The following is a 12965-nucleotide window of genomic DNA, read 5'->3' as shown; positions in this document are numbered from 1 at the left end:
AAGTTCTCGGGTCATTGTGAGAAGAAGGTGAATCAAGCAACTTAACTAGTAGGTCTTATAAGAAGGTCGTTTAGATATCTGGATGGTCCGTTGCTCGTCTTGATCTTCAAGAGTGAGGTACTTCCCCGTCTGTAGTACTGTCATCCTGCCTGGTCCCCAAGATATGTGAAGGAATGTCAGTTGATTAAAAATGTCCAAAGGAGGTCATGCTAGGCCTCACCATTTCCTATATTATGTCATGGAAGCCACACATCCACAACATTGATAAAGCTGCCTTCCAAAAGCTGAAAGTTGGGAATGCTGTACAGATGCTGTAGCTACTTCACTCCTGAGCAGTTGCTTCAAGTTTATAAGGGATTCATTCATCCTAACTTGGAGTACTGCTCTCATATCTGGGGTGGTTCTTCTTTTGTACAACTGTTAGATAGGGTGGAATCAAAGGCATTTCATCTTATTAACTTTCCTCCTTTAGTTGATAATCTCTCTACCCTTTCTCTTTGCTGCAGTGTTGCTTCACTCTCTTTTACAGGTACTTAAATGAGCACTGTTCAGTGGATTTGGCATCCTGTGTACCACTGGCAAGGTCGTGGGCTCATAACACTCCCCGCGGTGCCCACTGTTTCTGTGTGGATGTCGGTCACACTAGAATAACCCATGGAATGCTCTGCCTTCTTCTGTGTTTCCATGCTCTTACAATCTGTCTCACTTCTAAAAGCTGGTTTTCTGGCATCTTCATGGTGTAGATTAATATAGTATTTTTCTCTTCTAATTTTTAATTGGATGAAGTAGCAGGCATGCAGTGTCTTTAAGTATCTGAGAAACAATATTAGTGCACTCTAGAGAAATAATCACTGGGAAGGTTCACAGTTAGGACACAATTGTTACACTAAGTCTGTATCTAAGGCTGACACATCCCTAAACCTTAGCGTAAGTTAGCTGGATGTATTGATAAGAAATGTGCTGGAGAGGTCCACCACAGGTTGACAAACACAAAGGCATTTTACCACTACACAAAGTTGAAATTAAAAATGCATGTAGGCATATTGGTCCTGAGACCTGAAGATGATAGTTACGCAAATTCTGACCAGGACAAGGCGGAAAGGATGTGAACAATCTTCCTACGTTTGAAGACAGACGGTTTGACACAGTGCTGACCCACATTGTGTTCTCAGAAGAGGATATAAGAAATAAGTTGTCAAAGCTAAAGGTTCATAAGAGTCCCGGCCCTGACATGGTGCATCCCAGAGTGTTAAGAGAGATGAGCAACAAGCTTGCTGATCCCCTGAAGATCCTCTTTGAAATTCATTTTAGGCACCGGTATATGCAAAAAGCACCTGACATTTAATGGGAAGACCAAGCCCCTGAAGGAAAGGTGGAGGAGAAGAGAGGGGATTCGATGGGGGAGGGAGGATAAGAAGGCAGGTTAGGTGAGATGGGTGACCAAGGTGCAGGGACGGATCCAGGAATATCAAAAGAGGGGGGCAAAGAAGTTGTGGATGGGGGAACATGGCAAGCGCAGCGAGCCCAACCAGCTGGGGTTTTTTTGGGGGATGGAGCTGTAAGCCCCCAAAAGATTTTTTGAAATCTGATCAATATCATGGTCATATTATGAAGCCATGCACACTTGATATTAGGATATTTTGAAGTCAATAGTAAATAATTTTTATTATCCAAAAATGCCTGAATATAATATTGCATTAAAGAAAAAGTATTGTCATTTTCTGGATCCAAGGGGGGGTCCTGACCCCCCCCCCCCTTGGATCCGCCCTTGAGGTGCTAATGGACACAAGAAGATCAAAAGGAAAGTCGGCTGTCATGGCCACTGTCACCTGAACTGACCTGACGTCACCTCACAAGACCTCTAGGTATGTGACCGCATGGTGTCTCCCCACACCTACACTGTACCCTTCACGGCTCCACCCACACAACTCTTTTACTATGGTTAATAATTAATTAATTAATTTATAAATATTATTAGTTTGCCACAGACATTAAAGTTCTTTGTTTGGGGCATGTAACAAGTAACAATTATTTCTTTTTTTTTCAATTGTACTAGAGTAAAATTATTAGAAAATCATAGTTAAGTACAAGTAAAAGTACTAAAAAATTTGAGTACTTTTTAAAAATTAAATTCAGTACTCAAAAATGTTACCTGAGTACAGTACTCAAGTAAATTTATTTAGCTACTCCACAACACTGGTATTACTGAACATGTATTATCATATTTACAGTACAGTATAGTCTGCATTTACGCCGTCATTTGAACCCATGGAGGTCCGCGTAAAACGAGAAATGTGTAAACGAAATAACAGAACATATGGGATTAATTGAAATAGAGACTGGGCCGACCCCCAAACTACACTTTTTCCGACACAATACTTACGTTGTAGTAAAAATAACATCTTAATTTTATGATGGTATGCACACACAATTAATATTTAAGAGAAATATCAATCATACTGTATTAGGGTTTTTTAACACTTACGTTAGTAGAAAAGATGGCTGGGCACACGGGGAAGGGGGGTTGGTTCCGAGGCAGTTGGCAGATTATTGGCCCTCACCTGTATCACTTGTATCACTATCCACCACAGAGGCTTGCAGAGCCTCTTTGTCAAACCCCTCAAAGTCCATATCCTCACTATCACTGTCACTGACTTGGGCCGGCTGTGGTGGGTGGCGGGTGAAGAACTCGGTAATGTTTTGATGACTGGGCGACCTTGTGCGCACCCTGCCCGCACCGATTTCCGCGTTAATGTTGAAATTTACCGCGTAATTTAAACATTTCATTCTGGCAAGGCACTGCGTAATGACCAAATGCGTAAACAAAATCCGCGTAAATCTAGACTATACTGTACAGTATTCTTATCATCATTACTGTAGTGGTATTCTTTATTATTATTATTATTCCTATCTCTTTAGTTGTTTAGCCTATTTATTTATCAGGCAAGAGTTGTAACAAAAATATGTTTTATTTCAACAGAAGACACAGCTACATCTCTACCATCTTTAGTGACCAAAGATGGAGATGCATCTTCAACAGCTCTTCCCACTGACAATAGTGCTGAGTCTTTGATCACAGAAGGTGTGACTGAACTCACAGAATCCTTCATAGAAGATACTACTGTAGCTACATTTACTTCACTCATGGGAATTGTAGATGCAACACCAGAGCTTTTTCTGGCAGGAGACACACCTGTTTTCCCCCAATCTTCTTTTGAAATGGGAGTTGCAGCTACTAATGCTTTTCAGATTGGTGGAACTTCTATAATGACTAAATCTCCTCTTTTAGAAAATACATCTTTATCAAGAGAATCATCCTCTTCAGTTATTATGTTGCAGTCTTCTGGAGAAGGGCCTCAGAATGTGACCGGGGGAAGCTTTGATGAGATAATTACAGAATACATACATGAGGCAGAAGTAATTAGTGAGACGACAATTACACAAAGTCCTCAAAAATATCAACATAACTTTCCTGGTGTACAAGCAAAAGAGAGCAAAACTGAGGCCACAAACTGCATAGAGGAGAATAGAAGGACTAATGTTCAACCAACTGAAAGCTCAGGCAGAAGTGAAGAAAGTATTTTTGGTGTCCCTACACAAGAAAATGATGTTATGCTTACTGAGAGTCCAAAAGAACAGGGGAAGGATATCCTTATTTCTGATATAGTAGAGAGCAACATAAAATTTTCCAGCAGTTCACAGAATGACTCATGGATTACTGCTGCAGTTTCTATAACAGAACAAATCTCTGAATATGACACGAGTGCACAGAAACAAACAGAAATTTGGACATCTAATAATACATTCAAGCACCATCCTTGGCTCACATATCCACCAAAAAATAATTCAGAGTGCAATATAACTCTTGGTCTTAGGCTTTACCAAATGGCACACCAAGCAAAAACTAAGCTGCCTCAGGATTGCTGGAAACTCCTGTGTTCTGAATCCAAACCCATCACATTATTTGACACACTTCATTCTACCCAAACTCATTGGTTTAAGGAAGTCAGTCCCAAATGTTATACTCAACTCTCCCCTATTAAGGATGTGGATAGTATCAGTAAAAAAGCAGAGGTTGCACCCACACATAAATTTGTTGTCCTAAATCCCTCATGTGTACACTCTGTTGGTTTTGCTCTTATCCAATTATCTAAAAATATTTCCCATTTTCTACCACACTCCTGTCATGTAACATTGTGTAACAGTGGCACAGTTGTGGTACGATTTGAAAAGCAGCCCATACTTCTGGTCATCCCAAATTCTCTATACAATGATGAAAATACTAACGAGTGTTTCCAAAAATTAACAGTAGCAACTCTTAGCATTAACAAAACTAGTGTAAATTTTGGGCCTAGGTCAGATATGATTCATTTAACAGATCACCCTGAGACCTCTTGTTCAACTGTCCTCGTGGTGACAGCAGTGGAGGACAGGACTCGCATAGTGTTGCCTCTCTGGAAGGGTGGGTGTAGCCCCTTTACTGAGGTCACTATGAGAGAATTGCTGGTGTCTTGGTTTTCCTTATTTCAGACTGGCCAACACTCCCAACTCTGTAAGTGTCTTTTATATAAGAGTGTGACTCAGACTTCTCCTCTTAGTTTTTCTCTGAATATGTTTGAGGATTTAGTTGATGAAAATTTGCTTCTTCCAGACTTTACAAACTCCTGCATTAAATTATTTTGCAACTTAAACATCAGCATTTCTCATATAAAACTACCAATGTTAAAATTTGCAGTATGGTTCTCCTATATAATACAGTGTTCAAATTCAGAGTGTGTTGTTCTGGAGGAGGAGCTGAAGCAGTGCCAGAGAACTGTGAATGGCGCCAAGAACTTGAGTATAGAGGCCATCACCCCAGTGTGGCTGACACCCTCAGGGGTGGTAAGCAAGACGGTTTTTGTTCTCTCATCACTGTGGTCATGCCCTGGTGGTAATGGTGATGATCAGGATGGACGCTCTCGTGCTGAGATACTTGTACATATGGGGATGCAGAGTGAGGCTTTGCTCCAGGCTTGTAAACCACTGGTATGTGAGGCTACTATCAACAAGAATGATAGTCATGCTACTCTGTTGTTCATTGGAAGCAAAACACTTGAATATATTCCAAACACTTGTTATCAACAAGCAGTTAAAATGATCCATCGTTTTGAGGGGCTCTCTGTTTTTTCCTTAGAGTTCAGAAAGACAGATTTCATAATTGTATTTTTCATTGGAAGTTTTCCAATGGATTATATTATTAGAAATTATCTGAGTCTTCTCTATACTACAGGAAATTTAGAACACAGTAGATGCTGTAATAAAAATCCATTGAAGGTATCTGATTATTATTTTGCTGGAAAACAATACTATTCATGCGATACAAAATTCCCTATTGATGTTGCATTACCTTGTGCAAAAGATATTATACATCTGTGGTCTAAGAAACATCTCATCAATAATATTTATGTCGTCCATTTCAGAGGTGGAATCATAGGGGACATTCATGAATTTTTTTTCAAGTGGTTGACCACTCTAGATACAAGCCTGTCAGAAAATACCCTCAAATATTTGCTTCGAGTTCCAAATTACTCTTCCTCTTATTTTAGGTACAGCATAATATTTTCGTTTATAGAGGAAAATTTGTTATCTGATGACTTTCAAAGATTTATTTCAGAGCTTCAGGATGGTGATGTTGAGTGTAATCAAAATAAATACTATACTTTGTGCTACACCAGGGGAAATAAATTTCCAGATGCTCTGAATGATCCAGCTTATTTGTTTGTTATACACATTTGTTCCATAACTATTATCAACATGGACAAAATTATTCTGTTGGTGTTATCACACTTCCAAGACACAGGGCTGAGCTCAGACTACTTGTGTGAAAAAGAGAATATAGCCGTCATAATATCCTCTGAGTCACGACTTGTTTCCTATGTGGCCAGAGGATCTTCGATAGGGGTGGGCACCATCCTGAAGACTCTGCAGGCTGCATCTCCTGGGTGGGAGTGGCATGAAGATCAAGTGAAGAACCAGTGGCAATTAATTGAGGATGGTTTGTGTCTGAAACTAAATGAAGCAAGGAAGATTTCCTTGGTTCTTGGTCTAGGAAGCTGCTATTACTATGTAAGAGATAATTCCAGAGTGTTTATGGTGGCGCCTCAGAATGCTTCTCACGAAACTTTTGTTTTTCCACTGCTATCTGAACAAGATTCTATAAACCACTATGTAACTCCAGGACAAAATCACAAAGCAAAAACACCTAGTATGTTGAGAACTTTACAATTTAAAGGATCTAAGGATTATTTACCAACTACATTTCATATTAGTAAATATGAATCAAACCCAATCATTTCTGTATCAAGCAAAGATTATAAAGAGGGTCCAGAGAATGTAATACGTGAGGTTAAAACTCTCTCAATGATTATGTTACATGCCATTTTGAATAATAACAGTAATTGCTTGGATGATATTCGCAGTAGAAAATTCAAAGTGCATGAAACTGATGTGATCATAGGACTGGGGCCCATTCACAGTAACTTAATGGAAAACTCTTGCTTCAGCTCCCTCCCACAGATAACAATAAATGTGATTAATATAAACCTTAAAAGGAACTTGACTACTATAAATAAGTTCTGGCCATCTTGTTACCATAACATGGTTATTTCTCTCTTAGTGACAGAACCTGTTGTGGTAGACTGGTGGTATCTTGGTTCTGCCTGCAAACGAATTGAGATAATACTGTTAAGTTTGAGCTCAGCCATCACAGTCTTAACAATAGCTGGAAATGTGTTTGTGTTGGTGGTGATAGTGGCCACAGGCCTAAACCGTGAGACCACCTTCTTGATCAGGACATCTCTAGCCATAGCTGATCTATTGTTGGGACTACTGCCAGCAGGTCTGGCAGTGTATGACCAGGTTGCTCTCATGACTGGAGCCCTTACCCTGAGAGACCTTGACTCTGACTCTGCCCTCTCCAGCTTTAGTCACCTCACTTCACGCCAGCCTGCAGGGTTCAGACAGCTAAGGTTCGAGAGAGGTGGATACCCAATGTTATGCAGTATCATGTTTAATATTTCAATAAGTGTATCGTTGTTGACACTTGCCTTACTGAGTGTTGAGAGGTTACATGTGATAATGGGGCGACCCCTCCGTCACCGCCGTATTGTGACTGGCATATGTATGACGTGGGTTATAAGTGTCTGTCTTTCACTTCTAGTTAATTGGCGTCAAAATGGTCTAGCTTTTGCTGGCTATTTTGATCCTATTACCAAACTGACCCTTAATATAGGTGAAGGGGCACCCTTTATATCCCTTGTTGTATTTTATATTGAGGTGATCATAATGAGCATTGCTGGCCTAACTGTTGTGGTTTGTACTGGTATGACACTGACAATTTTCTGCTATCAAAACCACCAAACAAAGAAGAAATTGACCATTAACTCAGCTGTGCGTGACAAGGATGCACAACGAGTGACTTTGACATTCATGTTGATGGTGCTAATGTTTCTTGTAGCTTGTACTCTGCTGGTGGTGGACATAACTGCAGATCTTACCAACACTTACCCAGTTACTCACTTCTTTGCCTGGTGGCTCTTCATGGCAGGGGCATCTTGGAATTGGGCACTCTATTCCTTCAGCGGAGGCAAATTTCGTAAACATGTTGGCAATCTTCTTTGTAGAAAGACTGAAATCAAGAATATTCGACCAGGACATACAGGAGGAGCGGTGCACCAGCCAACTGCTCGAACAAGGATAAAATGTAAAAAACGTAGGGGTAACAAGATAGCGCCACAGCAAACAAATTTAGAAATGAAACAATATGGAACAATTAAAGTTACAACCTTGACAACCAATTGTAATTAATTGGTCTTCACTTGGCCTAACCTAAGTGTAATGAATGAACCAGAAATTAAAATTTTACACTGATAGTAATGCTCACACAATAGAACTGTAGAAAATGATAAATTTATAGATTAATGATGTCTTGGTTTTTAAGTTTGATCTTATGAAGGAATTAATGTTACAGAATCTACTAACTAGATTTTGAAGAGCTTAACACAGCAATGTAACAACTTTGTATTGGAGACATTTATGTTAAAGGAAATATTAAGTTACTATTGTTTATGTACATGATTAAGTTCAGTAAGATTTATTAATAATTAAAATCATATCTAAATTAAGGACACACTTCTGTGATACTCATACCATGGAAAATAATGCTGTTCCCCTACTGTCTACTTAAGAACTGTATCACAACTGCTATTTCTGAATACACTTTCTGAAACTGAATCTGAATTACTTATTTGAGAACTTGTACTACCTCTTTTTAATAGAATGAGAGAAATGATGAAAAAGGATACAAAGTACTGGGTTCTGATTCTCAAGGATTAAAAAATAAAAAAAAATGTCATTGCTTCCAGCCTGCTTAACACTGCTTACCAAAAATCATTTATGCCTCAGATGCAGAATGTTTTTCTTAAGTTAAAAAACCTTCAATAGTTCAAGCCAATACTTCAGATATCTTCAATCTTTGACAAGGGAATATAGAAAGGGTAATGGAACCTGAAGAAAGGGGAAATTGTAAAGAAGAATGGTGCAAGATGTGTAGACTGAAAAAGAAAGGCTAAAACAACAACAAATACTGTAGTCCTCCACAACTTATTATAGATTAAGCCATTTTTTCTAAAAAACAGATTTTGTGATATAGTCAAGAATGCAATGCCTAGCTTATACCTAGGTATGATAATGCCTAGCAATAACTCGCCAGGCCAACATACAGGCAATTAAAACATCTAATAATTACTTAATAAGTAATATTAGGAGGACACGTCACTACCTGGCATTTAATTGCAATTCTCAAAACCCCCTCCCTCACCCCCCATCACACGCACTGCCACCGTCATCTCTTGCCTTAGAGCAAGCAGTAAACAAAAGTCAACTCTCAAGGGGTGGAGATGGGTGGGTTATCGGCGTCGCATTCTGGACTATATCACAAAAACTAGTTTTTAGAAAAAAACGTCTTTTTGTTCAATCCAGAATGCGACGTCTAGCTTTGATTACCCGAGCAGGAGGTGGAGAGGGAGGCGACATTGCGTATAAGGCTCCGCTAGCTTAGGTCCTGATTATAATTATAAACCGCTTGGAATATTTTCCAATATTAGGAACATTTACCGGAAGGTAAAATGTTAATTTACAAATCTCAATGAGGAGTCTGATGAGGAAGAAGGTCCTGGTTGTGGAGATTGACTAGCTGTCTTTAAAAGTTTTTGAAGATTCCCAAAAGCCCACTTCTTTGATCTGACTGAGACTCATATGCCGCAGAAAGGCCACAGACCCTGCATATTTCCTGGTGTCATGTGCCCAAAATTTCTTGCCAGGGTCTGCTTGACTCACTGAGATAAATATTTTGTCATTTGACTAGGAGACAATTTCTTACCATCCCGGGATGAGAAAACGTAGAGGCCTCGATTAGGGAATCTGGTTAACCATTCCTGAAGATTTTTAACTGGGCACAATATATGAGGAACCCTTTTCTCATCCATTAGGCGTCTCATCCTAATAGGTTGAGCTTGAAAATCTTCCGTTCATAACATAGCTTTATTTCTCTACATAAAAATATGAAAGCAACACTTATTACTGTTCATATATGTTTTAATTATTGCTTATGAATGTAAAACAAAAATTCTACTCACCAGTCGTGGTAAGGTCAAAATCATAAGGACACAGCCAATGTTGTGTGAGTTTTTACTCAGATGATGACAAAGTTCCTAAATGATCAGGTTCTCCATCTAAAGCTGAAGCTCTTGGTGAACCTGCAGTTGTTGCTGATGCTGAATTTGATGGTGTAGCTGTAGCTGAAGTTGATGGTGTAGCAAGCTGTAGCTGAAGTTGATGGTGTAGCAAGCTGTAGCTGAAGTTGATGGTGTAGTTGTAGCTGAAGTTGATGGTTTAGCTGTACCTGAAGTTGGTGGTTTAGGCCTTCAAATAATAAAACTGTCTAAAGAACCTAGCACAGCTGCTTTCTTTTTCTCATCATAAATCTTTATGTAGCAGTCATATACGTTATTCATGTCCCTTTTAATTTTAATGCTTTGTCGTGTTGATGGATTCAATTCAGAAAACATGCTCATTACTTGCTCCATGTAAGGCAAATACTTCTGCCAAACGCTGTCGTAAATTTGTGAGAAAGTGAGGTAGGGGTATCTGCTGGTGTGTTTGTGTTCTGATTGTGCTCTTGTTCAAGTTACATCAGTTCTTCATTTGTTAAGTCTTCTCCATGACTCCTAAATAGCTCCTGAACATTCTCTTCATCAACTTCTTCAAATCCTACAATGTGCTTAACAAGCTCAACAGTATTTCTTTGAATGTTTGGTATGGTTTCCTCAAAACCTTTGAAGGTGTTTGCACATTCCGGCCCTAATTTCCTCCACACACCCATTCATGGAAGGAACTAATTCCTTCCATGACTTTTCAATGTTTTTTAACTGTTTTTAGAAGATAATATCCACATCAAAATTCTTTTATGGATGGCTTTCCAGCACCATCTGTTTCTTCAATCAGTTGAGACAAGGTACGGCATAATAATAGGCCTTAAATGAAGATATAATGCCTTGGTCCATAGGTTGAAGTATGGACGTGGTATTCAGTGGAAGAAAAACAACTTGTACATGTTCAGACAATTCATTTAGATGAACAGGGTGGCCTGAAGTATTATTTATATAAGCAGTGCCTTGTGTCGTATTTTCCTTGGCATAGTATTCTTTTAACGCTGGGCAAAAATATATTTTAAACCAATCAACAAAAAGAGTCGGTGTCATTCATGCTTTACTGTTTACACATACCTTTGAATGCTCTAGGGTTTTCAGAGTGATATACAGCGAGAGGTTTGAGTTTAAAGTCACCTTCTGCCTTACCACCCAAGAGAAGTGTGATATGATTTTTGGCTGATTTGAATTCCAGTGCAGCTTTTTCTTCCATGGAAATAAATGCCTGGGAAGGCATTCTCTTCCAATCTACTGTAGTCCCGTTTCATCAATGTTAAGAGCTTGACTGGGCAAGTAGCTGTCTTCCTCAATTATTTTATGCAGTTCTTCTGAATAGGCAGCAGCAGCTGCAGATGAATATAAAACTTGCTGCCTCACCAGTGACTTTTAAATTATGTAATCCGTAGCGTTGTTTAAACCTAGCATACCAGCCTCAACTCGCACTGAACTTTTCGGTTTTAGCACTTCCACTTTTACTTGCATTTTTAAGGTCACTAAACAATGCTACGGCTTTTGTTTGAATAATTACAGTGCTCAATGGAGTATGCTTCTGATTTTTGTCTTCAATCAATATACTTAAAAGTCTCTCCATTTCTTCCATAACTCCACTCCTACTTTGGCAAACTTTATTTGCACTTAATGGAGTTGTAGACAGAGCACCTTCTTTAATTTTTTTATTCTTATGGATAGTTTTCACAGTTGATTCCGCCATCCTCAAAACGCGTGAAATATCCACAGACTAGAGTGTTCACTTAGCGAGGTGTATATGTATAAAGCCTACGTATGTTGTATCAGTTATGTACGTCCATATGTATGTACAGTAAGAGCTTGTATTTCGTGAGTAATATAGACTGGAAAAATTTTGCCAAATTCAAATTCGCCAAATACATAAACTAATGGGAAAAATAACAATATAGACTGGCCACTCTACATCAACCTCTGATTTTCCCATTTATAACCTCCAAATGATACAAATTCTGCCTTTATTGACTTGATTATGCTTTCCGGAAACTAGTAATTAGGCCTTCCTCAAATAATTTAATCACATGCTGCTTATCCTGCATCGAGTACTTGGCAAATTTAACTCCCTTACGATAGTCCCGCTTCTCCTTTTCCTTATTTAGCAGCTTAGGTGGGTCTGTCCCACCCCCACCAGCACCAGTAGGACCCCCAGTAGAGGTAGAGGAAGTAACAGAAGGGAACATGAATGGGTGTGTGGAGGAAATTAGGGCCGGAATGTGCAAACACCTTCAAAGGTTTTGAGGAAACCATACCAAACATTCAAAGAAATATTGTTGAGCTTGTTAAGCACATTGTAGGATTTGAAGAAGTTGATGAAGAGAATGTTCAGGAGCTATTTAGGAGTCATGGAGAAGACTTAACAAATGAAGAACTGATGTAACTTGAACAAGAGCACAATCAGAACACAAACACACCAGCAGATAACCCTACCTCACTTTCTCACAAATTTACGACAGCATTTGGCAGAAGTATTTGCCTTACATGGAGCAAGTAATGAGCATGTTTTCTGAAATGAATCCATCAACACGACAAAGCATTAAAATTAAAAGGGATATGAGAAATGTATATGACTGCTACATAAAGATTTATGATGAGAAAAAGAAAGCAGCTGTGCAAGGTTCTTTAGACAGTTTTATTATTTGAATGCCTAAACCATCAACTTCAGGTACAGCTAAACCATCAACTTCAGGTACAGCTAAACCATCAACTTCAGGTACAGCTAAACCACCAACTTCAGCTGCAGCTACACCATCAACTTCAGCTACAGCTACTCCATCAAATTCAGCATCAGCAACAACTACAGGTTCACCAAGAGCTTCAGCTTTAGATGGAGAACCTGATCATTTAGGAACTTTGTCATCATCTGAGCAAAAACTCACACAACATTGGCTGTGTACTTATGAATTTGGGGGAGGGCCGGCCCAGCTGACTCCCAGAGGCAAGTGACTTGAATTTTTCCCAAACCCAAATTCGTATGAGCGGGGAAAGATTTCATATCTCGAAATAATGGCCTCAATTTAGGAAAATCATAGAAGCAAATTTTCGTATCTCAAACGTTCGTATCTTGAGGATTCCTGTATGTGATTTCCTTTAAGTGCATCCTCATGGCTTCCATTTGGTTCAATGTCCACACAGCAATTGACATCAGGAACAAAGTTCTTGATCAGAGATGCAACATTAGATGTAGAGGTTTAGAAT

This window comes from Homarus americanus, unplaced genomic scaffold (genome assembly GCF_018991925.1).
Source record: "Homarus americanus isolate GMGI-L3 unplaced genomic scaffold, GMGI_Hamer_2.0 scaffold48088, whole genome shotgun sequence".
In the NCBI taxonomy this organism is placed as follows: domain Eukaryota; kingdom Metazoa; phylum Arthropoda; class Malacostraca; order Decapoda; family Nephropidae; genus Homarus; species Homarus americanus.
The sequence above is the reverse complement of the archived record's forward strand: the minus strand, read 5'-3'. Positions refer to the sequence as shown.